At 46.9% G+C, this 26,542-nt stretch overlaps 2 pseudogenes; one reads left to right on the plus strand and one right to left on the minus strand.

Moving 5' to 3' along the window:
- LOC149356558 (uncharacterized) overlaps positions 1-18,428 on the minus strand; it is a 58,852-nt pseudogene extending 40,424 nt beyond the window's left edge.
- On the plus strand, positions 18,427-22,002 carry LOC149356559 (uncharacterized; annotated as a pseudogene).
- Positions 22,003-26,542: the final 4,540 nt, after the last annotated feature.

A 26,542-nucleotide genomic window follows, 5' to 3' on the forward strand; every position in this document is an offset into this window, starting at 1 on the left:
CTAACGTCGTGCCTGGGGAATCTGATGGAACATGTCATATTAAACAGACTCCACGAATACGCAGAGGAAATGCAGGTATTTTCTGAAACGATGCTAGGCTTTAGGCGCAAGTTGTCCACGCAGGACGTCATGCTCCAGCTCAAAACAGACATCATAGACCCGCCCAACAAAGGGGACGCAAAAACTATACTGGGCCTCGACCTACATAAAGCCTTCGATAACGTCAAACACGAGGTCATACTAACTAATCTGGCGGCGATTGCCCCTGGAAAGCGGACCTACAATTACGTAAGGGACTTTCTAACCGGCAGAACCGCAGAAATAAATCTAGGAGACATCAAGTCAGAAACTATTAAGCTGGGAGACAAGGAACTCCGCAGAGCTCACTGTTCTCTCCTTTCTTATTCAACCTGGCGTTGTAGAACCTACCGGCACTATTGAAGACTGTAGAAGGCATAAACCATACGCTACATGCGGATGACATAACAATATGGACGCACACAGGAAACGATGAGGAAATAAAACAATCTCCAACACGCGATAGATATATAGTTAAACAGAATTCAGCGCAAAAAAGCGGACAAGGGACGAAGTAAGGGACACAGAGACGTTCAGGAGCGCTCGTGAACGTCTCTGTGTCCCTTACTTCATCCCTTGTCCGTATTTTTGCGCTGAATTCTATTTAACATGCTTCACCAACTAGCCCGGCAGCTTGCTCTCCTGAACTGCGATAGATATTGTCCAGGAATACGCGGAATGGGCAGGATTAAAATGCTCGCCAAGCAAATCCGAACTTCTGGTGATCCGGGGGGCTAGCTAACGCGATACCAACGCAGGAGACATTCTCGTACTGGTAAATGAGACTCCGGTAGCCAGAGTTGACGAAATCAGGGTCCTATGACTTATAATAGAGGACAATAGAAAGAACACAGAGACAATAAACAGACTTAAGTCCACCATTAACATGACAACCAGGCTCATAAGGCGAATCGCTAACAAAAGACGGGGAGTCAAAGAGAAAGATCTCTGCCGAATGGTTCAGGCTTTCGTGATAAGCAGAATAGTTTACGCCGTTCCCTACCTCAAGCTTGGGCTGCCGGAACAGAACAAAATAGACGGGATCATAAGGCAGGCATATAAAGCAGCATTGGGGCTGCCCCACTGCACTCCTACGGAAAGACTTCTTAAACTGGGGATCTACAACACCACCACGGAACTATGTGAGGCACATATATTTGCGCAATTAACGAGGCTTGCGACCTCACCCCCGGGTAGAAAGATCCTGAACAACCTAGGATTACATGATAGAATTCCGGAAAGAAACGCGCAGGAAAATTACAGACCAAAGTTAGCAAATTACTCACTATTAAACCGCTTCCAAAAAACATGCACCCTGCTTTTCACGACGGCAGGAGAGCCAGAGCAAAGGCCATTGAAGCCAAGCTCGAAGGCTCGGAATACACAGTCTATGTAGACGCGGCGAAATACGAAGGAGGCGACTCCTTTGTGGTCGCGGCCGTGAACGACTCGGGAGAAACATTAACGGCCGGTTCGGTCAAAACAAAAAACTCAGGGACAGCGAAGGAGGCCGCTATCGTCATGGCAATGGCCAGCACCAAAGCAGTCACCATAATTAGCGACTCCAAGGTGGCTATCAACAATTTTGCGCGGGGTATGATCTCCCAGGAGGCAGAACGAATATTAAGACATCAAGACTGGGACCAAAGACAGGTGGAACTAATATGAGTGCCGGCACACTCGGGGAACAGGGGAAACGAGTTGGCTCACAGTATAGCTCGAGGTTATGTCAGCCGACCAGTGAGCCGGGTTGAGTCCCCAAATTTCACGAGAGATGCATTCATATCATTTCACGAATACACCAATCAGTTTAAACTGGAAAGGAGGATCTATCCGCCACCAGACAAAAAGCTCGACAAAAGCCAGGAGGCAACGTGGCGTCGGCTCCATACGCGAGCCTTCTTTATCCCGTCGAGACTAGCACACATGCATCCAACACAATACAACGCTACTTGCAAACAATGCGGCGAGATAGCCGGATATGACCACATTTTATGGAGCTGCAAAAAGGCGCCGCCACAGGCGGACCTACTACCAGTCCCTTCTCATGAGAGGTGGGAGGCTATACTGGCCAGCTCAGATGTGGAGCTGCAAAAAGGCGGCGCCACAGGCGGACCTACTACCAGTCCCTTCTCATGAGAGGTGGGAGGCTATACTGGCCAGCTCAGACCCGTTGACGCAAGTCCGGGCCACTGAGTGAGTTCACAAGGTCGCCAAGAGCCATGGGCTCGAAGCCACCTAGTATAGTGCCCACTAGAGCTCAGTGCTGACAAAAAACGTTTTCCAATCCAAAAATTCCATTCAGTCGCACAGTAATGGGTCGCAAGGTAAAACCTGTTCGACCAACGCTGCCAAACACTTGAAAACAATCTGGCAACTATGGTACACCGAGCGCGTCGTCTGCTCTTTTGGTCCGTCGCGTCCGCTTGACGTCCCCGGATGACAGGCCAGTTTTGAATGGCGTATGCGTGGGCCGCGGGTGAACGGACCGTCGTGTGAATCGTCCTTAAGGGGCGGGCCCTTCCGGCTCGCCCCATGAACGTCTCGCTGTAAACAGAAAATAAAAGTTTTCCTCCTCCTCCCACTCTTCTTTTAGAGCTACCCACAAAGCGTCTCTGCTCTGGATTCGAAGAGCAAGTCGCGCCAAGTTACGCTTCATTAAGCCCCGCACGTAGTCAATGGTGCTGATGTCGGCACCTTTAGGCGGCCATTCCAGCACGTTATCCGCAGTTAATCAGGAGTGGCCCGGACTATGACTGACTATGAAACAGTGGCATGAGACCCGTTTTCACAGCGTGACGCTGACATATGTTTCTTGAAGGCGAGGAATAAATCAGCGCGCTTGACTGCGAGTTTATCACTGCCAGCCATGGCATTGTGTCGACAGTTCGAAAGAGTGAAGCTGTGTTTCGTTTACGAAAATAAATGAATCTGTGAAATTGAAGAGACCACTCATGCACTTAGTGGGCATTAAATTCTAGGCGGGCTTCGCCGATTGCCCAGTTGGAATGTAGTCGTCGCGAAAAGTGGACGCCATGCCACGCATTGACAGGGACACACGGTTGCGCATAATTGCGCTTTCTGTTACGGGTCGCAGCCGTCGAGAAATTGTTAGGATAATTGGGTGCTCGAGGTTCTCAGTGGACAGAATTGGGTGCGCATATCGAGATGAACAGCGCATTGAGGATGCTCCAAGAGAAGGGCGGCCTTCAGCCACGACCCCTGAAGAAGATCGATGGTTTGTGCCGCTGCTAATCTTGAACCCACACTGACCATCGAAGAAATTCGGCAGGAGGTGGGTCTACGTGCGTCAATGCCGACTATTTGAAGTCTCCTGCGAATATTCGGCACTGACTGTATGCAGCAGACTGTATGCAGCAGACTATATGCAGCAGGGCTTCGCAGTCGCGTCGCCTGCCGGAGGCCCCTGTCGGCTGCCGGAGGCCCCGACAGCCGAAGGCTGTCGTCACGCGGGGCACTCCAGCAGCAAGCGCCGGTCGGAGACAGCAGCTCCGCGGGGCGGCCCCGCAGCCGCTCGGCGCAGTGAACCGTGAGCCGTGTATTTTTCAAAACGACTGCACATATAATGTTATGGTTATAGAGGTAATATCCTGACTTCATGTTACAGCCACTTAGAGGAGATGAGGGTTGCATCTTTTACTGCTGCGGCATTAGCCTTTAGTATTATACCGTATTTTAGTATTTAGTACAGCACCGTCACTGACGCTATAATTTGGCATGATTCTGCCAAATAGTCCTGCACAACACCCCGCCACAAGCGCTGCACACCACAGCAAGTCCTGCCCCCCTGCCTAACCCCTAGCCCTTGCCTAACACGCCACCTCATCTCTCAAATAACGAATAAAGATCTCATTTTGTGAATACTATTGGTTCCTCATTTCTTGCTTACCTTCTTGTGCGTTGGTATGTGGAATCGTACCATATTTGTAAAAAGTCACCAAGGTGCATAGTTTGCATGACAGTTGTATGGGAATCCCTTAATTCCCTAAACATTACTTTTGGACGGTGAGGAGATGCTAGGGTTCTTACCCGACATATATTTGTCACTCCACGCAAGAAGCCAGCCATGCAGCCTGGTTACTTTGAAGACTATATCGAAAATGCTGGTCAGTGGCCAGCGGCTGGGTTTCCATGTGCCAACGTTCGAAAGCTGCATGTTATTATTCGAAATCTGGACACCATTATTCGAAAACTGGATACCAATGTTTGAAAGTTGGATGCCAATATGAGACCTTTACTGACCCATGTTGCAGAACAAACGCCGTACCTGCGTTGGCTGCTTGATCGGCCGAACGTTGGCCTTAAACTGGCATGAAAGTAGGGCCAATGTGTCAAAACGGTAGCGCTCGACCCAAATGCCAGTGTAGGACCGATGTTCGTGCAAATTTTTGCCGACAATTGCCCGACGTTCGGCCAATGGTGTTGTGCTGCCTGGGGCAGTGCCGAGGCCTTTTCTTTCTAGGAGGCAATGCAAGAGTGCTAGCGGCCTCCGAGAGCGGTAGCTTGGCACTGCCGAAAACTAATAAATGTGCTCCATTACCAGTTTCGAAACATCCGTTTTCGGTATTTAGGTACGAAATATTTTATATCATAATTACAATACCCAAATTCCTTAAGCAAGCGCCTTGTTTAGGCTTATTGGGGTTTAACGTCCCGAAGCAACTCAGGCTATATGACGCCGTAGTGAAGGGCTCCGGAAATTTCGACCACCTGGGGTTCTTTAAAGTGCACTGACATCGCACAGCACACCGGCCTCTGGAATTTCGCCTCCAAAGAAATTCGGCCGCCGCGGCCGGGATCGAACCCGCGTCTTTCGGGTCAGCAGCTGAGCGCCGTAACCACCCTTACAAAAATGGTCTATAGACTATTTATAGACTCTATAGCCATCCTTTAGATTTTTTTTGTTTATAGACCGTCTATAGACCAAAGCCTATAATTATTTTAACTGACTTTTGTATATAGGACTATTTATAGAGTGAAGTCTATAACCACCTTAATTGCTTTTTGTCTATAGACAGTCTATAGACTACCTATAGAGTAAAGTCTAAAACCACCTTAATTTCCTTTTGCCTATAGACAGTCTATAACCATCTTAATTTCTTTTTGTCTCTAGACAATCTATAGACTACCTATAGACTAAAGTCTATAACCATCTTAATTTCTTTTTGTCTATAGACAATCTATAAACCATCTATAGACTGAAGTCTATAACCATCTTAATTTCTTTTTGCCTATAGACAATCTATAGACTAATGTCTATGACAACCCAATATTATTTTGTCTATAGACTACCTATAGACTAAAGTCTATAACTATCTTAAATTTTTTGTCTATAGACAATCTATAGACTATTTATAGACTGAGGTGCATAATTGTCATTATTTCCTTCTGTCTAAAGACAGTCTATGGACTACCTATAGAATAAAGTCTATAGCCATCTTAATTTACTTTTGTCTATAGACAGTCTACAGACTATTTATAGACTAATGTCTACAACCATCTTAGTTTCTTTTATCTATAGACAATCTATAGACTAAAGTCTATAACAATCCAATACCTTATTGTCTAAGGACAGTCTTTAGACTGAAGTCTATAGCAGCCTAATTTCTTTTTGTCTAAAGGCAGTCTATGGACTATCTATAGACTAGTCTATAATTATTTTTATTTCCTTTTGTCTATAGATAGTCTATAGACTATTTTTACACTGAAGTCTCTAACAATCCAATTTCCTTTTGTTCTATAGACAGCTTATAGACTGTCTATAGACCAAAGTCTATATCAGCTTTTATTTCCTTGTTTATATGGACAGAGTATAAACTATATATAGACCAAAGTCTAAAATCCCAATTTTATAGTGAACAAATAATGCTTAGGTAGAAGGCAGCGAGGAGATGGTGCTTCCTGTCTGCAGAGGTTTGTACGCCAGCTGAGCAATACCTAAAATCACACAATTGCAATGCTTATCTAACAGTACCATTGTTCCAATGTCATGGTCCTGTCTTCCCTATCTAGTTTAAACATTGACTCAGTGTAACTCACACTTAACAGCGAGCTGGCTATGTTTTGCATGCAAATACTGACTTTTCTCAGTTAAAACAAATTTCAGAAACAGAATTGTTGTACTTTTATTTTGTTTATTGGTTTCAACCGAAAAGTCCAACCTCTACATGTAACCTTCATTCGCTGGTGTAATGACATACCTGAAGCTGGTTTATCGAGCAGCACATCTTCTGCACCTGTGAATATAGTTGGCACTATAACTATGTTTTCTTAACTGTTTAGAAACGTGATTTGCATGGATTGATTCATTGTCTTCATACCAGCAAAAAAATGACCAGCTCTCATCGGCTATAGAGGATTGACAATGGTTCACAAATGGTGCAGTGGCCATTAACGGACTAAACTCTTGCAAATGGCTGATGTTGACAATAAAACTGCCTGCATTTGCATGCCTTTGCTTTCTTTTTAAACATAGGTCGACATTGGAAACGGAGTCACCATTACAAAAGTGCTGCTGGACAAATGGAGAGCCATCTGCCCCACTGCACCGAGATTTGCTCGGGCTCTCCTCAGGAGTGAACGGGTGCTCCTTATTTGGACAGCGCAGTAATTTTCGGCCGGAAATTCTAGCGAAACCAGCGCTGGACAAAGGGAAAGTGGATGCCATAATAGGTGTGTGGTTCTGCATGCAATAACTTGCACTATTTGGATTGTCAGTTGCTGTTGTAAAAAGCATAAAATATCAAAAGTTAGCATTGGTTTTTGTTGCGAGTTCTGAATGTCCCTTTTCTTGACAAGGTGCTTGATGCAATATTTTGATATCAGATTGTGCAGTGCAGTTGATTGGGTGTGTGTTAAATTTCTTTCTGACCCATTATCACTTTTATTTGATGCCTAAGTAAAGAGGCATGGCACATCACAATTATGAAGAGGTTACAAGCATCCTCACTGGATGCAGTCATCACTGAACTTGCATGTCCAATATGTTGTAGTTTGAGTTCAGGACTCAAGTTGTGACATGTTAATTTTGAAGGAAGCAGCTGGTCATATAGACACCTTATCACAACGGTCACCTTCCTCGTAGCACCCTCAATAAGTTATTGAAAACATACCTGGGATGCAATTCTTTATGGCAGAAATAATCACCTTTTCAATCCACAAAAGTCGTCAGTCTGTCGTTACCTTTTTGATCTCATTTGGGGAACAGTCAAGCTACTACTGACAACATTCTCTGTTGTTGAATGTCACGCTTCAAACATTTCCCTTTCGGCACCCACTGTATGAGTCTGTCGTGGGAGGGACAGTTGTTTCTGAAACACCTCTATATTTCTATATTTTCTTCGGGAAAAGAACCTGCTCATGGAGAATGCCACTGCATCCCCGACTTCTATTTGCCGGTAGGAAGAAAAGCTGATTTCAGATACATTCTGCGCAATTTTGCTTGGAATTTTTACTTTTGTTTGGGGAGTCGGTGTTTTGCCCAAATTATTTGTGGGACCAATTTTTTGTGAGTTGAGTACAATTAACCATGTGGAGTTTGCATGTCATGTCTGTAAAAAAAACAAAGCAAGTAGCCAATACTTGCAGACTTTTATGAATACAGTCGAGCCTACTTATGATGGTCTCAATTATAACTATGGGTTGGACATTTCGGTTTAAACCTAAAAAAACTGACAAAACAGCGCCAAATTCACTTTTCGAGATTCAGTTTCAGCCAAAAAAAGAGGAGTCAGTATTTGTGGCTTGCAAAGCATAGAAAACTGGCTGCTGAGTACGACTTACGCTCAAAGTTGAAAATGAACTAAGTAGGCAAGCCGGGGCATGATGCAATGATGGTTTTGTAGGATAAACAGCGCAGTTGTGTGATTTGAGGCGTTGCTGTGCTAGCTTACATGCTACTGCGGACGGGGAACCGTAATCTCCTCGCTATCATCTAGCTAAGCACTGTTTCTTCACTATCATTACCTGCTTAGAGCAGATAGTTGGAATAGGTTAATCAGATGCATGTAGGACGTTGACATGGTACCGTCAATAGGCTTCATGAAAAAGTACCTTTTGGCTACCGCGACACTGAACAGCAGTTCCATCGCTGCCATCAACACGCAGACCACGTGATGCCCCGCCGTGGCGTTCAATGCAGTTTGACAACCCAACAATAACATGTGAACATAGGTCTTAGAACTAAACTTGCACTTCTCTTTTTGTCTGTTGGCTATCTGATTTAACTTGAGTTATTCTTTTAATTAGGGTTGCAGTTTTTTCTGCAAGCACAGCTCCAAGTAAAACATCTAAACATTAATTGCTGGTAAATAAATTGTTCAGGATGACAAAAATACCGATAGGCTTTAAATGACTTTTGACCACACAGAATTGCTACATTAAGTCACCGAAAAAGTAAGTATTTCATTTATCGAAAATAGTATTCTCTCAAAAAAACCGAAAGTAGCTCCCTGACATAAAAACCAAAAAGTCCAACCCCTAGTTAAAATGAACACTCCCTTTTACGAACAAGGGTGAGCTACCATCAAAATATGTATTTTTGCTTTTTTTGGGCAGTCGGCGTTTTGCCCGCATTACATTTGCATCTTAGACAAAACAAACAGTCGTGGCAGCGCCACTTGGTTATAACGAACTAAGAGGTGCTGTAAACAACCCCGCTGTCAAAAAAAGGATACGTTCCCCATTACCACCGAGACTGAAGAGCGCCTCCCAGCTCCCATGATCCCCCTAAAAATGTGCTGATCCCCAAAAAACAGCAAAAAAGGTGGCGTGGCATCGAAATTGCAGTTAACCACCAGCGAAGCGCACCCCAACAGGCTAAAAGGTCAGTTGGTACATGCACGTGTGCTACTTGGATAAAGCATCTAAACTACAAGCAGAAGCCTGAAAATGCGATACAGGGGAAAAATTGAAAGCGAAACTATTGAACACAGCTAATTATCAACCAGAGACAGTGATTTGAGATGTTTGAACATTTAATGTTCATACATCACTGCCTGAGACAAGTATGCGTATGTGTGCACATCACTAGGCTGTAAATACGAAGTCTATAGCATGGACAGAACCACCATTTTGAACACAGAGTTACCCTACTGTGCAAGTGCTGAGCTAGTGTTTGTGTAGTGAAGTAGTCAGTCAGGTCAAGAATTGAAGTAAGGAAACAGGAAGGTAGCAGTGAGCCTAAGTTAAGAAAAGGACACTCTAGGGGAGGGGCTCGCTAAGAGATTCTAGTAAGGCTTAAAAATTAGCTGAACGAAGGCAAATCACTCTTAAATTGAGGCAAGGAGTGTTCTAAAATTCGGTCCTTAGTTATGTAGTGGCTTATATTAGAGCATCTCCTGTGTGGAAAGAAGGTGAGCATTCCTTTTCAGAGAGCATTTTTTGTAATTTATGTTAATTGCTGCTATATATATTTCTGCACAATTCATTTAATTCTATTTTCGTTTTGCAGGTTACGTATGCAGCTTATTTAAAACCACTGACGCAAAAGTGAAGGCAAGCTTGGCCACAATGCTGTCTAAAGGCAAATAATCTGTATGTTTTTATTGCTTTTTTCTAGTCATCTATTGCAAAAGACTTGCTAGTCAATTTTATTTATATGTATATCAAATAAATAGTTAAACCTATCTTGTGTGGGCGCCTGTATTTTTGGCATGGCTCAGAAAAACTAAATCTGCAGTTTGCATGTACCTGAGGTTCATATACCATTAACAGCCAGCTTTTAGAGTTGTCTCACATATGTTGACTACAAGCCATTGTGCATGCGCTTGGTATATTGCTAGATACTATGCATCTGGAAATATTCTTTTGGCTCAAATCTTGTAAGTTAATGCTGTGCGCTTTCAGCAGCTCTTCAGGCTTATACACGTATAACCTGACCATTAACTATGCATATGGGCATTGGTGTAAAGTCCATTAGATCTTTTGCATGTATACTTTGTCAAAACAAAGATGAAGTTGCAAAGTTTGCTACAAAAGTGTGTCTTCACAAGTAAGAATTAGCGCTGAAAATTTCATGTAGGCTGATCACACTTGGAAATTAATATAACTTAGCTGCAGGTAATGTTTATGGGCTAAGTAATATCATATTGAGCTCTCAGGGAAATTAACTTCGCCCAGAAACTTACAAATTCTCAGGTGAAAATAGATGTCTTTTTTCAATGTCAAAGTTTACTAAAAGTGTATTGCCATAAATCTGTAGATTGTAGACAAGTCTACTTGATTAACAGACATGTCTATTGATAAAGTCCATTGGTTTCATAGACATGTCTATAGACAATCTGTAGACAAAAGTCTACTGGTGTCATAGACATATGTCTATAGAAAATATATTGACAAAAGTCTACTAAAAGTGTACTGCCATAAATCTATAGCCTGTCTATAGACAGTCTATAGATAAAAGTCTACTGGCATGATAGACATAAGTCTATAGATAGTCTATAGACAAAAGCCTACTAATAGTCAATGGCCATAAATCTATAGACTGTCTATAGACAAGTCTATTGACTTAATCGACATTTGTCTATGGACAATCCATAGATTCTATAGACAAAAGTCTATTGACCTATTAGACATTTGTCCATAGACAAAAGTCTACTGGTTTAATAGACATTTGTCAATAGACAATCCATAGACAGTCTAGAAAAATGTCAATAGGCCATCTTTAGACAAAAGTCTAATAAACATATGTCTATAGACAGCCTATTAAAATTGTCTATAGACAGTCTATAGAAAAAAGTCTACTAAAAGTGTATGGCCATAAATCTATAGATAGTCTATAGACTAGTCTATAGGATTTGTCTATAGATAGTCTGTAGACCTTATTGACAGAAATCTATAGACAGTCGATGGACTTTCTAAACAAATTTTTGTAAGGGCACTGAGCCAGCGCGGCCCAAGCGCCTTGTATTTAGCGCTTTTAGTATGTCGAACTTTGCGGGACCGTGCTCTTTCCATTTTTTCTGTGAGCGTAAATAAGATATTTAGTGCGAAACTGGCCTTATTTTTCTAACTTGTAATATTTCAAGCATTGTTTGTTTTCTGCTTTCAACACTTTCATCACTAGGAAAGTACAGAAAAAAACTGGAGCAACTGGCAATCATTCAGCTTCAATGGCCCCGAAAGGCGCCGACCCCAATGTTGTAGAAAACATCTGATGGATAATGAAGCCGCAACTTTCCGGTCAGGCATTTCAGCTACAGATGAAAGAGCATCTTAGAGCTGCTATCCTCGACGAATGGGAGCGCCTGAGGTCACGCCCCGAAATTGTTCAGCGACTATATGCGTCGCTTCCAGGACGCCTCCAGGACGTAATTGAGTCTGGCGGCGCTTTCACGCAGCGCTAACCTCGCATTATAAATGGATACAATTTAAGAGCACTGCTGCAAATTCATCTGAAAGAAGGATGCCCAGTGTATGGAGTAAGCTTTTTTATGTAACTGCGGTAATCATTCTGACACTGTAAAGTGTAACTAATGTTGCTGGCAATAGAGATTATCCCCGTCTTCGAGACAATCGGTCGACGTCATTGGCTGGGTGTCCTCATTCAAGAGCAATTTCTCGCCGTGCTCTTTCTTAAACTGCATCCATTTCAGCCAAAGTGCACTGAGTATAAAACAGGTGCCATGCTGAGAGTCTAGGGCACTATGACTGTAATAATTTGTTTCGAGTTTAGACTCGTTACTGCACGGCAAGAATCTTTTTCGATAAGATATCGTGAGCTGCAAAGTGATTTATTTACTTGATAACTATCTCTGTTACAAAAATGAACCGTCATGACTTTCCACATATTGAAAAATCCCATCATTGTGAAATCGTTGTTAGGGAGTCAAACAATAATTATTTCCAGTACCTTTATGAAAACATAGGGTGCAATAATAAGCAATCATGGTGGGTTCAACCTTATAATGCACTGTAAGCACAACATTATTCCTGACAGTTTCAAATTGTCTCAGTTTAAACAAGCCCAGACGTCTTTCTGACCAGCAAACCCTAAAAGCTAATGAAGTCAAATCCGTACGCCGCCTGCTGCAGCTCAGAGTATCAATGGGAGCGTGGAGACAAAGAAACCCGTATAAAAGGATCGTGAGGCCTAATTTCAGCACCGGCCTGCTTTATTTGTAATGGTTTGGGTGGAATTCAGCTTCGCTGCAGAAATGGCACAAGCTTTCTCACCCTGTGGTAACGGCATGCGGACACTGGTTACTGGACACGTGAAGAGAGTTTCACGCTTATACGTTTCTTTGAGCTGTGTCAGTCGCTGGTCGCCTTGATCGACCACACCCGTTCCAACTGAACACGTTTATTCAAGGCAATTCTCGGATACATGATCTCCATCACATGACGCTCGGAGTCGCTCTCTCTGCTGCTCCCCTCTTTTTCTCTGCCGCCCTCTCTCCAGTCCCGTCTCCGTTTTCACGCGGCCGCTCGGGTCACTCAGGTCACGCGCGCGCGCCGATCCAGGTGGCCGTGGTTCTCACCTTCTAGCTCTCGTGATATCGCTTAGCTGGCGCTAGGCGTCCGGAGATAGGGGGAGACTCGAATGCTTACACGACCGGGCTCCCAAACATTGCGTCCTCGCAATGGCGCAGACCCTGTCGCTGCTGCGTATTATTCGGTAATATAATCTTCGAGCCACTTAGGCGGTTTCCTTAGGCGCGTTCGGCGATCTGAACAGTCTTCCGGTGCCTCTTCGAGTTATCTTGAGCGCGGCGAGTCTTGCGTGAACGATTCTTGTGCTTTCTGTAGTTCAGGCGATGGTGTCACCGCGCTGTCTTGCACATGGTAGTGCTTCAGTTGTCTAGCTGTGGCAAGTCGGGTATCTTCGTAGCCGTTTTCTTCCTTAGCGATGGTAAACGTGTCTTTGTTTACATGAATAATTCTGTATGGCCCGTCGTAGAGAGGTCCCAGCTTGGCATCTCTTGCTCCTTTTTGGTACCATACTTCGTCACCTATTTCGAAATTGGATAGGCGGTGTTTAGCGTCGTGCGTCCGTTTCATTTTGCGTAGATAGGCCCTTAATGTGGCATTGGCTTGCGCACGTTTTGCTTCGATGTCGTCAGTTGGGTCTTGCGGGATGTTCATTTCGTTGACCAGTTGCTTGCGTGGGACGTAGTTGAAAAGCAATTCGAATGGAGAGAATTTTATTCCAAAGTGAGGCTGGTTATTCACCTGAAATGTTGTTTCTCTCATGTATTCGCTCCAGTGGTCGATGTCGCCGTTCACGTTTTTTCGCAGTGCGGACAAGATTTTGCCGTTTGCTCTTTCGACAAGACCGTTTGTTTCCGGAGCGTAAGGTACTGTGAGGCCGTGCGTGATGCTCTTCTCGGCGAAGTATCTCTTTGCAGCTCTTGACGTGAAAACTTTGTCGTTGTCCGTTATCACGGTCTTCGGTGTTCCAAACGTGAGAACGATGTCTTTTTCGACAAAACGTAGTACATGTTCCGTTGATTTATCGGGTACGGCGCGTGTTACAATGAATCGCGTTGTCCCGTCAACAGCGGTTATAAAATATTTGTTGGAGTCCTGGGAATTGATGGGTCCAACGTGGTCCATTGCGATGGTTTCGAATGGGTTGGAGGATGGCATACGGGGGTTTAGTGAACCAGCTTGCACTCCCGTCTGCGAGTTGAATCTTTGGCAGGTTTCGCATCCTCTCACGTAGTTTTCAACTTCGTTCTTCATGTTTTCCCAGAAGTAGCGTCGCTGTATTTTAGACAGTGTCCGAGTAACATCGCCATGACCGTCGTTGTCGTGGTACGATTGGAGTACATCTTGTTTCAGCGATTCGGGTATTATAATGCGATGAATCTCCTTTTCTCCGTTATTCGTCACGTGTACGAGTCGGTCGTTGACAAGCTTGTACTGTGACTTGCTTGCCTGCGGCTGCTGCGTTTGCTGAATGACTGATGCAAGTTTCGGATCGGTTCGTAGCGCTTTGTTCAGTCGATCATCCTCGGCTATGAGAATGAAAACTCCGTGCGCGTCTTCAGGCGTTCTTGATAAGGCGTCGGCCACTACGTTTGTCTTTCCTGATGTATGGCGGATGCTGAAGTTGTAAGACATCAGGTCAAGCACAATGCGTGCAAAACGTCTGTTCGGATTTTTCTTTGACATAATGTGCGAGACAGCCCAGTTGTCCGTGTAGATGTCAAAGTGCTCGAGTCCTTGTAAGTAATGGTGAAACTTGTCGGTAACGGCCCAATGCACTGCAATTGCTTCAAGCTCTGTTGAGTGCTTGTGCTTATCCGATTCCGGCACTTTCTTGCTTGCATATTCGATTATGCGTGTTTCGTTTCCGTGTTTTTGGGACAATACTGCACCAAATGCCGTGTATGAAGCGTCGACATGCACTTCGGTTGGAAGCGATGGGTCGAAGGTAGCTAGTATGGGTGCTCTGATCAAACATTCCTTAAGTTTGTCCATGGCTTCTTGACATTCAGTAGTCCACGTTATCAAGGAGTCCTTTTTCGTTAGTTCTGTCAGGGGTTTGGCGATCTTCGCATAGTCCTTTATATACTTTCGGTAATGCGATGTCAGCCCGAGGAAAGATCGTACTTCGGTTTTTGTGTTCGGTTTGCCATATCCCGATATAGCTGCGGTTCTTCCCGGATCGATTGTTACTCCTTCGCGGGATATTATCGCACCAAGGAAAGGGATGGACTGCACTGCGAATAGGCACTTTTTGAAGTCTGCTCTGAGTCCTAAGTTCTGTAGAGTTTTCAGCACTTGACTGACCGTCTTGATGTGCTGTTCCGACGTGTCCGTAAAGATACAGATGTCGTCCATGTAGACGATGACCTGGTTTTTGTCGATCAGCGGCTTCAGACCTTCGTTCATTACGCTCTGCATTGTTGAGGGTGCCGTGCATAGTCCAAAGAGCATACGAGTCGGTTCATAGTGACCATCTTCTGTCACAAATGCGGCTTTTTTTCGGTCTTCCTCACGAAGCGGAATGTTCAGAAAGGCCTTTTTCACATCAATTTTTGTGAAGTACTGTGATCCAGAAATTTTGCGGACTGCTGCGTCCACTTTCGGCATCGGATATGCGTGTTTGACAGTTTTTGCATTCAGGAAGCGATAGTCTACACACAGTCGTTTAGGAGTTGATTCGTGATGAGGTTGCTCAACCACGATGACGGGTGATGCATAAGGCGATTTCGATGGACGTATGATCCCTTTGTTCAGCCAGTCTTGCGTTTGTTGCCGTATGAACTTTTTGTTGATTTCACTGGCGGTGTACGGCTGCATGCGAATGGGTTTGTCGTCGGAGAGCTCGATTGTGTGTTCCACGTGAGTGCACAGTCCGAGGTCATTCTCTGGGTTTGTGAACACTTCAATGCTGTCAAGTAGAATGGCTTGAAACCTGCCTGTTTCATCTGTGGTGAAGTCTTCAGGTTTCACTTGCGTGATGAGCTGAACGATTTCTTCACGGGATGGAAGTTCTTTGCTGCCGCTTACAGTTGTGACGTCCGTGACTGCTCCGCATGTCGTTGATGTCGGCCATATGCAGGTGTCATTAGTCGCTTCGGAGTGTTCGACAGTTTTGTCATCGGTCGGTGTCGTATTTGTCCCTTTCGTCCGATTGGGCGGTAGCTTCTGCGGAACGACGTTTTCTTCTGCTCCCCTCACGATCTCCTTTGGAATCCATTCCAAGCTGTGAATGCCGTTTGCGCATCGTTCAATGTAGTAATATGGTACGCACTCGCGCCAATCGGTTCCCACAATTGCGTTGTAGGGTAGGTCCTTTACGACTTTGACCTCGATTGTTGCTGAGGTTTTCCCGATCGTGATGCGTGCTTGCGTGACGCCTACTGGTATGTCGGATGTTCCGAAAGGTCCCTTGAGCAGAATGTCTTTTTCTGGTGCCACTTCGAGGTTGTGCTGTGTGGCAAATGCGTGAGACACTAAGGAGACTGTTGAACCAGTGTCCCAGAGCGCTGACGTTTCGATCTCGTTGATTTTTGCCGGTAGGAGAATTAGTTTTCCTGGTGATTCTCCTTTGACAATGCAGTTGGTGTGCTCTTCGCTTGCTCTTGCCTCTCTGCGGCGCGCTGCAGACTTCTTTTGCTCTTCGGTCCTCGTGTCTGGTTGGGGGCAATCTTTGGCTCGATGTCCCTTCGTTCTGTATCTTGCGCAGGTGTCTGGCAATAGACGTTGGGTCTTCGGGTACGTTGCACTCGGGGCTTCCACCGAATTTTTTTCAGGGAATTTTGAAGTCTTGGGGGAGGTTTGGTGTTTGGTGTTATCCTGCGATAGTCCAGCATCTCGTCGATCAAGCTGTTGAACGTAGTGCAAGAACTCACTAATTGTTCCGCGGCGGAGATCGTGGAAGGCAGCGAGCATGGGCTTCGCACTGTCTTGTTGCACTCCCTGAATGAGCCAGTCAACCACATCGTCGTCGGAAAGGCCATATGTGCCACGTTTGATGCGTTGGAGCCGGGCGTACATGTAGTCGGTCATGCTTTCGTTCTCTCGTTGCGCTCTTGCGTCAACTGAGGCAACCCACTGGCAGAAGAGTAGTGGTTTGTCAAACTCATCTTTTAGCGCTGATACCCAGGTTGTCCAGTCGTTGTACTGGTTGCCGGTGGTTTGATGCCATGATGATGCGCGCCCTCGGAGTCGTGATATTCCTGCATTCAAAGTTGCTGCATCGGTCCACGAACAACGATCTCGCATCGACTCCACTGATGTCTTCCAATCTTGAAAGTTTTCTCTTTCAGTACCGGAGTAAGTCGGTAGCGTTCCTGTCAAATCAGGCGTTGTTGTTATTTGCAGCGCCGTGCTGTCGTTCAGCAGGTTAGATGATGTCATTTGCCGTTCCAGGAGTCGAGCCATCATCTGTAACGTAGTGTTGAGCACAGCGAGCTCCGTCGTTGCACTTATAGTTCCGGATTGCATCGTTGTTCCTGTACGAGGTGCGTCTGGCGTTGTCGACAGTCCGATTTCGGATGGATTTCTAAGCGGCGTTTGCATTCCGAAAATACCCGGGGTCCGAGGTTTTTTTGTCTGCAACTCCCGTGTGCCGTTTCCAGCTTCGTTCGGTATCGGCGTTGAGATTCTCGGGTTTGAAGCGTTCTCCCCGCCGGTCGCCATTGCTGGTGCACTTGCAGCTTCTCATTCACTTGCTCGGAGTTCAGTATAACGTTTTCGGCTGCCGTTGGTCCGCTTGAAGGTCCGCTTGAAGGTTCGCTTGAAGGTTCGCTAAATAATCCTCGTCGCCATGTCAGTCGCTGGTCGCCTTGATCGACCACACCCGTTCCAACTGAACACGTTTATTCAAGGCAATTCTCGGATACATGATCTCCATCACATGACGCTCGGAGTCGCTCTCTCTGCTGCTCCCCTCTTTCTCTCTGCCGCCCTCTCTCCAGTCCCGTCTCCGTTTTCACGCGGCCGCTCGGGTCACTCAGGTCACGCGCGCGCGCCGATCCAGGTGGCCGTGGTTCTCACCTTCTAGCTCTCGTGATATCGCTTAGCTGGCGCTAGGCGTCCGGAGATAGGGGGAGACTCGAATGCTTACAGCTGTCTGTAGTTAGTCTTATTTTTTGGAATGCAGCAAGGTGCGCAGCAGAGTGAGTTGCTTATGGTTGCTGCTTGAAGCGAAGGATGGAAATGAAAGTTTCACGAACGAACTAGGAACAAGCATATAAAATGAGCCTGAAAGGAAATAAGAATAGCGCGAGGCTTGTTGCCAGGCGCTGTATGCGGCCTTCAGAATTCCTTCACTTTTTTCACTAGCGAAGCGCGCGCGAATCGATTCGGCCACTGAAGCTTCTTAACACGTATTCCACGCTAGCGCGAAACAGTTGCCGCGGAATATTTTCGAGCGCCCGCGTAAATTTAGCTGCTTGCACCGCGGGCCTCCACTTCGGAGCAGCTTTCGAAGTTGACTCTGCGTTTTGAATCGATGCACGCGCCCCCGCACAGACGCCGGGAAAGAAGTAACAACACGACCGCCACAATTACTATGGCGAGCCAGCGCGACTGTCTCCCTGGCCCGATTAAAGAGGAGGGGACAGAGGACTGCTCCCAGTGGAGTTCCTCTGGTACCTAGCAGGTACGGGCCATGCTCCTGGTCTTCGATACGTGTATAGGTTTGCCGATCAGTGAGAAATTGTCTGATGTACCGAAACGGCTTGTGGCCACAATTCGACTGTGACAAATGTGTCAGTGAGGATGATGTCGTGGGTCACGTTGTCAAACGCCCCCTTAAGGTCCAAGGCGAGGATCACCTTGTCGTCACTGGGGTGTTCGACCGGATCCAAGACTTCCTTGTGTAAATGCAGCAGACCATCCTGCGCGAATTGGTGTGGGCGGAATCCGAACATGGTCTCCGCAAAGGTGTGTTTGGATTCTAGATATGTTGAAAGTCTGTCTCTGACCATAACTTCCGTCAACTTCTCCACACAAGCAGTTAGTGAAAAAGGTCGGAGATTCTCAATATTGATGGCTTTTCCGTGTTTCGGTACGAAAGTGACTAATGCGGTTTTTGCAGTCCATTGGGAGGGGTGTGCCCCGTCCCATATGTAGTTAAAGTAGTGAAGATGGCACAGGTATGCCGGGTCCGGGAGGTTAGCAAGGAGCGTAACCGTCACCCTATCCCGTTCGGGTGCTATGGCGCGCTTCATTTTTGCCAGGGCCGCAAAGGTGGTAAAGCTGGAACAGTCTGTCCAGCTCCTCATTCTCAGAGGATGTATATGAGTATGCCGACACGCGGTAGTCCTGAATGCTAAAGAGATATTTATCTCTGAGCGCCGTCCTAGCCAAATTGGAAGCGTCCCCGTCGAAAGCGCGAATAGCTCTTTGTAGGTGTTTCTGGGTTTCGTTCCGTGTTTGAGCCGGATCGATCAAGGCGCGAAAAAGACGCCATGTGCTGCGATTCGACATTTGTCGAGCCGTAGTATTACAGCGGTCCACCTAGTTTCAGTCGGCGAGTTGGGCTCGACTGGCTCCTGGGTGAGTGCCGCGATATGAATTTTGAGTTGGCGGTTGTACTTCTGCCGGTGCGATCGGCAGATGAGGCTATGCCGGGGCTGCCAGAGCTGCAGGAGGTGGTTGTCAACCATCTGTGTTGCCTCTGAGAGCTGAACTTGTTGTTCACCCTTACGAAGCTGGGCCACCAAATGTTGGGACCAAGTTTCATAACCTTGTTGGGCTATAGTTTCAGGGTTAGTGTACTCCGAGTGAAAGCGAATCCCAGTCTGGAAGTGTAGCTTGTCAATGTGAGCGTGTGATAGGTTTCGTGCAGAGTGTTGTGAGGAGGATGTAGTGGTCGCTATCGAGGGTTTCCTCGGTGTTGTACCAATCAGCATGTCGTTTGTTTTTGGTGATGGTAAGATCCGGGCACGTGTCCCATGTTGCGGAGTTACCTATTCTGGTGGGGTGAGCAGGATGCGTGTGGAGGGTTAGGCCCAACGTGGAGATAAGCTCCGCCAGCTTTCGTCCGCCTTTCTCCGCTTTACGGTAGCCCGAGAGAGGACTGGGGGCATTGAAGTCTCCAACTATAATGAGGGGTTCCTTTCCTGCGACCTCCAGGGCTTTGCTTAATGTGTCAGTGTATGTTACATTGGAGAGTTTGTGCGAGCTCTATATGCTGAGTACATGCAGTGACGGGTCCTGTTTCCTAAGCGGAAGGAGGGTAACAATAACGTACTAATAGGCCGCGTTAAAGGCGAGAGCGACAGAGGTAGCCGTAAAATCTTTGTTCACGCAGTGCGGTCCGCGCGTCCCGCTGATTGCTCAATGTGGCACTCTCTCCTGGCTCCTGGAGGGCTACACCTGCGGGCAGTTCTGGGAGTGTTGTTAAGTGGAGTCGGAGAGCAGCACGCTTAGTGAGCGCGCGGAAACCCCGACAGTTCCACTGAAGAATTGTTTTTGAGGCCGATTTTGTGTGCGAGTACCGGCGTTTGTTAGTATTGCGCGCCATTGTGTTCACTTAGATTTAGGGTACCACCCTGGAGGAGAGGGGAGCCGATGGCGCCTGCCTGACGGACCACTGCCGTGTGTGGAACTCCGTCCTCTACTGTCAAGTCCCCGTCCTCAGAGGGGGTGTGGAGTCTGGAAATTTTGCTTCTCGCGCTATTGGTTTAGAGGCGCTTAACAGAACCTGACTTGCGAGCTTTGCTGAGTGGTTTTGGCATCTGAGCCGCCATGAGGCTAGGCAGCCTGTCTAATAGGTTTTGAAAGGCAGCTGTAAGTTCTGCCTCCATGGCGCTAAAGCCTGTCGTGATCTAGGCTTCCATCGCGGCACTCAATCTCGCTTCTATTCTGCCCTGATCTGGTTGTGAAGCCACCTGCTCCACTGCTTAATGATGTCCCAGGCATCAGGTGTGCCCTGTATAACGACGACACCACGCTCTGGGCAACACATGGGTCGTTGGGACAGATAGAGGCCAACCCGCAACAAGCGGCGACTATCGTGTACGCATACGCTCGCCGCTGTGGCGTGGAATGCTCCCCGACCAAATCAGAATTCGTGCACCTTCGGCCCAACCCGAAGTGAATCATCAAAATTGACCTCTCCCTTGCTAGCGGCCCTATCCCTGAACAGGATGAGGTAAGATTGTAGGGACTCTTTATTCACCGCAACAGCATGATCGAAACAGCCTGCAGAAGCTCCGCAGAAGTTCCGCAAGATTGGAGGCCATGTGCGCCGCATGGTCCGCCGGGTATCTAACAAATGGAGGGGGGGGGGGTAGGATGCAAACACGTCGTGAGGCTGGCCAATGCATTTGTAACCAGCCGGATACTCTATTCGGCACCATATGGCTACATGAGGATATGTGAAGAGAACGCCCTAGAGGTGATCATCCTTCAAAAAAGCACACCCTCAACCTCCCCATAACGACGTCCAATCAACGGCTCATCGATCTCGGGATGATCAACACCTTTGCGGAACTACGCGAGGTGCACTTCAACAATCAATACTTGGGGTTGAACAAATCCTCAGCCGGCAAAAGCATCCTAAACCGCGTGCACCTTGCCTACAAAGCGCATGCACAGGAAATGACCACAGTTCCAGAGGACTGGCGCAACGCGCTACAGGTCCAACCTCTGCCACAGAACATGACAAAGGAGACTCACTAGGGCCGTCGAACCGCGCGCGCGACGGCCCTTAACGACCTCTATGGCTCTCGCTACGGAGCCTTCTCCACAGATGCTGCTGGCGCATACCACGGGGGATGGTATACGGCCTCAGAAATCCATCAAAATACGCACGTTCACGTACTCACTTTCCGCGCCCCCAACATTGCACACGTGGAGTAGCCATAGCGCTCGCCGCTGCAGAACCAGACTCCCGGGTTATCATTACCGACTCCCGGGAATCCTGTCGAAATCTACAACAGGGACGCATACCTCAACGCGCCGCTAAAATTTTACATAGATGCGAGTACCACGATCGCCCGAATACATGTGTCGTCATGTGGACCCCAGCATATGCGGGACTAGAGGGAAACGAGGCTGCAGACCCCTCAGCCCGCGCGGTCAACCACGGGGCATCGCCTCGACACTCGCAGCCTGCGGTATAAGAGCCTAATCCGGCTATCACCTAAAAAAATTTATTCACTTTTATCAAACACAGCATAGCCTCTTTCATCGCCCTGCGAAAGGGCTAACCAAAAGCGAGCGTTGGCTCCTTCGCTTAAATACCAACACGGTACTGTGCCCGGCAGTGCTGCAAGATTTTAATCCGGCTTTTAACGGGCTGTGCCCGCACTGCGGATGCGCGTTCTCGGACGTGTACCACACGGTGTGGGCATGCTCCTCTAAACCTCACCTTTCCCCTCCCCTCCCCGAGAGAGTTGGGAAGCTGCCCTGCTCAGCTGCTGTACGCTAGAGAGCCAGACAGCCCTCGTCGCTAGGGCCCGAGCTGACGCGGAAGCCACAGGGGTCCCGGAGTAGGGCCCTCTCCTAGAATTTGTAAGGCGCTGGCCTTTAGGACTCTCTCTCCTGTAAATAGCCCTAAGTAAATGTTTTCCACCACCATCCCTCGCTCGCCCTACAGCAAGAGAGCCTTTCACCCTCAACCTCTATGCCATCGCACCAAGCGCGCTTGGGAGACAGGGACGCCACTACTCGGCTCCGCTGCAGCTCCGCGGCCGCGCGCGTTAGGCTGTATATTTTTGACGGGGGCTGTACGTACGTAGATCCACGCGGATTGTGCATGCGGGTGCTTGCCGCGGATACATAGAGCTTTTCTGCTACAATATGCGAAAAGAATCACAGAGTAGCGTTCATTCCTGTAACCGCAGTTTTTGTAGTAGAGTTTATTGCCCTGTTATAGTATAATAATAATAATAATAATAATAATAATAATAATAATAATAACTTGTTTATTTCCATCAGCGATGGGGGAGACTGCGGATAAAAGCCACTTGACAACAAGCGACTTGACTGAAGCCCGCAGCCTCCCTACAAAGCAGGCAGCGCTAGAACAACAGAAAAAAACTCGCAGAAAGGACAATATTCAAAAATAATGCACGCACACTTGATAGTCACAAGAGGTAAATAACAAAAGGCAAGATAACACTTTTAGTTGTTATTGTAAGCAAGGATTGTTAATGAAATGTTTGCGTAGGGTTCGTACAGAAATTGTATGCAAATCTATACCTGATTTGTGGAATCAATTTAAAAGGGTTGGCAGTGTGTATGACACTTTTTGCCTGGAATAATTTGCCCGCGCAGTGACCACCTTCCACGGTTCTGTGTTACGGGTGGTGTAGGAATGTGTGTTTTTATCGAGTTGTGAGAAATCATAAAAAAACTTGAGATTTCCTTTCACCTCCCGTTTGAAGGCCAGACTTAACTTATAGTTATAAAGATTAAACGCGCGTATTATGTTTGCTTTCGAAAATAGCTCTGAAGTATGGAAATGATACGGTACATTAAAAAGTGCTCGAACAATTTTTTTTGCAGTGTATGTATTCTTTCAAGATTTGTACGTGTCGTGGTACCCCATACCAATACACAAAAATACAAAGAAAAAAAAGGGTATTGTAAACAAGAAGCTTTATATTGAAAGGTAATATGGCTCTGTGTCGCGCCATCACACCAACAACACGAGATAGCTTCCCTGAAACAGATTCAATGAGCGCATCCCAAAGCATATTCTGTGTGAAGATAACTCTAAGTATTTCAACACTACTATCTATTTCGTACTACTATCTAGTATCGTACTACTATCTAGTATTTTAACACTATCTAGTATTGGTCTATAAGTTCGTGGTTTAAGAAATTAGGCTTCCGCAGCCTATCGAAACGGGCGAAAACAGTCACAGAACAAATGAAAGGCGCTCAGGCGTAGTGACAGCGCTTGTGCAGACTTGTATGGGAGAGGAACTCAATTACCACATTGGCGGATTACACAAAGCTGATTTGCAAAAGTACCTTGAAGCTCTTTCTGCTGGCATAAAATAATAGCCGCGCCAATTTAGAAATCGTACTATATTTGAAATTTTAAAATAATTTCAGTACGCCAAAGAAAAATACGGACACTGAAATAAATATGACCGGCGTGTCCAACGAGGCGTATTTTTCGGTTTGTGACCGTCTGGGCGTATGAAATTTTATTGGCTATCATCAAAGCAGAATACTTCGTACTGGCGACTGAAATCAATCAGCACTTTGTCGGGACTTAGATTTATGAATATTAATGATGTTTCATTGCTCTAAAGTTCGAAATATTTAAGATTGCATTACGGTTTGCCGCTCACGCAACTAGATACCAAGTATATTTCGATCTCGCGGAAAAACAAGAAGTCTCCTGTTACCCCAGTGATGGAAGCCAGGGTATACTGTGGTAGCACATGCTTGTCATTTGCACCAGCCCGCGTGGCAGAGTGACTTTGGCGTAAGGCTGCTCATCCCATATTCGCAGGGTGGATTCTCGGCCACGGCTTCTGTATTTCGATGTAGGCGAACCACGTGATGCCCGTGTAGTCTGCAGCGTCACCCACGTTAAAGAACCCCAGGAGTTTAAAATAAATGACAGCAGGAAGTTGGAAGAGCTCGCTGATATGCAGACTTCATTAATATGCAGACGAGGACCGACAACGATAAGTGCTTGTCCTTGTAACTACCCGTCTATTCGTCGCCTCTACGCGCTATCTTCTACCAGCTCTGTATTAAACCGGAGCTGTTCACCTTGTCGCTTCTCACTGTACAAAGGTGGCTCGGGGCGCTATACCCTACACACCAATGCCAGTATTTTCATTTGCAAGTTTTGGTGCCGCACCTTTCCTATTAAATTTCTGTGCACATAACGTTCCCCGCTCAGGCGTCTGCTCTGAGCAGGTGTGTGGCGTACTGCAGCCCCAATCGTGTATCCCAGCCGCCTGGCCTAGTTCTGGACCAAACATGCAGACGCCTGCAGTTGTTTCTCTTCCCACTGTAGAAGCCCTTGTTGCCTCCCCTGCGGCGTGATCTGCTGACGACCCAAGTGAGGCAATGAAAGCGCATTTTCTTTCCCATAACCTCCTACCTGTATCTCCACAGCCATTCCGGAAACAGAGTCATCGGCCATCGAGCTTTCGCCTGCTCTTGGTTACCGACTGACGAACTTCGTTGCGTAAGCCGCGCTGCCTGTCAATGCAGGAATCGCTTGCTTCCTTTCTGTGGCTAATCTCGATTGGGCAGGAGTATCGACTTCGGCGGTTGGCCCGTGGTGGCAACCACAAAACGAGTAACGAGTGGGGTCCGCAGCCCAAATCGCATAGCTTACGAAAGCGTCGTTTTCGGCGACACGTGATTGGCTAAAACGCCGGAAGCACACGTAATTTTGGTTGCGACCGGAAGCGAGCGCAGCATTCACCGCGCTGCCTTTGCCGCAGCGAAACATCGGGCAGAACTTTTGCACTTCGCTGATAAGCGCAGCATTACGAAAGATGAGATTAGCCAAAAGTTTAGTCGCGTACCAGATGCCACAGCAAAGAGGAAACTCGAAGCTGCTCCGTACACCCAGCGGACATCAATAGATTAAGAACATTGCAGATACTCCTTATTGTACATTTAAAGACTACACATGGATTTTAGAAAGGTAATTCACATACCTGCGTTCCAAATGCAGTGACACATGGCGGAAGCTGAAGCCGCCGTTGGCCGATCATCGCTAAGCACGGCATCTTATACACTATAGCTCGAGAGGAAAGATCAAATACAAGCAAAACGTTCGGCGTGCACTCACTCGCTGCATAAGTAATGAACGCGCAACAGCAGCCATGTTGAAACAGCAACACGCCGTAGAGCATGCCCTAATGGAGCATGCGCTATGCGTTTAATGTCACCGTCCGATTTCTTCACCACTTTTCGGTGCATCTTAGCCGCCGCATTCGCTTACGGCGTGTCGTCCAGCCAGGTTTCGCCTAAAACGAGGCTTTCGATGACCACGCAATTTCGGATACGGACCCGGGTCTCGATCTCGGGCTTGAAAGAGCAGCATGACACCGAAAGCTCCCTTGGTATAAATACGGCGCATCGTGCATTTCAGCGCGAAGCCTCGTCGGGAAAAAATTGTGACGTCGGTCATAAAAATCACTCGATGGCTGGAGAGAAGTCATTTGACCAGACCGGATGGAACGTTACCAGAAATGATGACGGCAGAACGGAAGTGACGTCACTTCCGGTAGAGATAACAACATCTTTTAATGTGATCGGATTGCCAAATAATTATGTAATTAGGTGCCTCTGAATTTTTTAAAAGGTGTCCATCAAAGTGAAATTTGTACTGCCACAAATAGTTCTAGAGGTACTGTGAGGTGACCAAAGGGAACAATTCTGCAGAAAATAATGTTTCCCATACCTCGAGCTTACTGCAAGATAGCCTCAGATGCTTGCGCCATGAAACCCAGCACAATACATCAAAGGAAATGGGGACTGCCAGGGCTGGCTTGGTGACGCCTGGTGCAGCGCAGACCAAGGCCGACGAGATAAGCAGATATAATAATCGTGTCTGCAGTCGTTGCTGACTCGTTAATCAGCCCAAAGGGGCTTAGGGACGCCCTTTCTTTGGTTATTTCGTGCAAGAAAATACACTAAAGACTTGAGGAAGCTGGTGTGAGCCACTGCGTGGCAGCGAGACATCCGCCCCTCACAAACAGACAGCGCCAAGAAAGGCTAGGCACCGCATGGGCCGTTCAGCAGTGGTCGGCGCAAGACTGTTGAGAAGTGCTGGATGAATCGACTTTGAGTACGCGCAGGGATCAGCAAGGACGTTCGCGGCGACTACTGAAAAGCAAGCGAAGACAGTTACTCTTACTGTGCAAAAGGTGTGCCTAATTTTAAAAAGAGCTTATTTTTGAAAGTTACGAATCGATTTTTGGCAGAAAAAGTGCGCCCCGCAGTGGTGGCTCTGTGGATAGGGCGCTCGACTGCTGCGCACGAGGATGCGAGTTCGGTCCCGGTCGCAGCGGCCGTGTTTCGATGTAGGCAAAATGGAAGGTGCCCT

This window comes from Amblyomma mixtum, chromosome 3 (assembly GCF_055824585.1).
Source record: "Amblyomma mixtum isolate Tamu chromosome 3, ASM5582458v1, whole genome shotgun sequence".
Classification (NCBI taxonomy): domain Eukaryota; kingdom Metazoa; phylum Arthropoda; class Arachnida; order Ixodida; family Ixodidae; genus Amblyomma; species Amblyomma mixtum.